Here is an 882-nt window from a genome sequence, read left to right as displayed (position 1 = left end):
CCCCCGGTGCCCGGCTGCACGTTTTCCTGCAAAATGCCCGGTTTTCCCATCCAGCCGGCGGCCGCACACCCCGCGTCCGCCACCTAACGGCCACCGCCGGCGGACCCCGGGATCGGCACCGGGATCGGCACCGGGATCGGCACCGGGATGCGGCGCTGGGGTCGGGGCACTGGCAGCGGGACCCCGGTGTTGGGCACCGGTACCGGGATCTGGACACTGGCATCAGGACCCGGGCACTGGGCACTGGTACCAGGATCCGGGCACCGGCACCTGGCACCGGCATCCGGGCACCTGGCATTAACACCGGGATCTGGAGACCGGGCAATGTTACTGGCACCGGCACCGAGATCCGGACTCCGTGCGCGGGGCACTGGCACCGGGCATCGGGCCGATGCCATCCCTCGTGCCCCGCAGCTGGAGCGGCATCCCCCGAATTCCCGCCTGCACTCCCGGACACCCCCATCCCTTCACCCCGCCTGCCCCCCAGTCCCCCTTCGGGCCGATGCCACCCGGGATGCGAGACGCCCCGGTGTCACCGGGATGCGAGACCACTCAGGTGCCCGTCGCGATGCGACACTAAACCCCGTGGTCTCCATGCCGGTGGGCGCAGCCCCCCCGTCCTCCCCCACCGCCTGCCTTGGCAGCTGCCCCCCCTTCCAGCTTTTTTGGCAGAAACGCGCCGGCTTGGAGAGAGCAGCGAGGAATTAAAAAAAAAAAAAAAAAAAAAAAAAAAAAAAAAAAAAAAAAAAAAAAAAGGGGGAAAGGAAAAAAAAACCCTCCCCGAGCAGCCAGCCCAATCGGCGGGAGAGGCTCGTGTGTGTTTGGCCTTTCCTCATGACGTAGTGTCCTGTGCCTCTCCCCCCCCCCGCCTCTCCTTTTCCC

The sequence above is a fragment of the Passer domesticus genome, chromosome 19, assembly GCF_036417665.1.
Source record: "Passer domesticus isolate bPasDom1 chromosome 19, bPasDom1.hap1, whole genome shotgun sequence".
In the NCBI taxonomy this organism is placed as follows: domain Eukaryota; kingdom Metazoa; phylum Chordata; class Aves; order Passeriformes; family Passeridae; genus Passer; species Passer domesticus.
Note: the sequence above shows the minus strand (reverse complement) of the source record.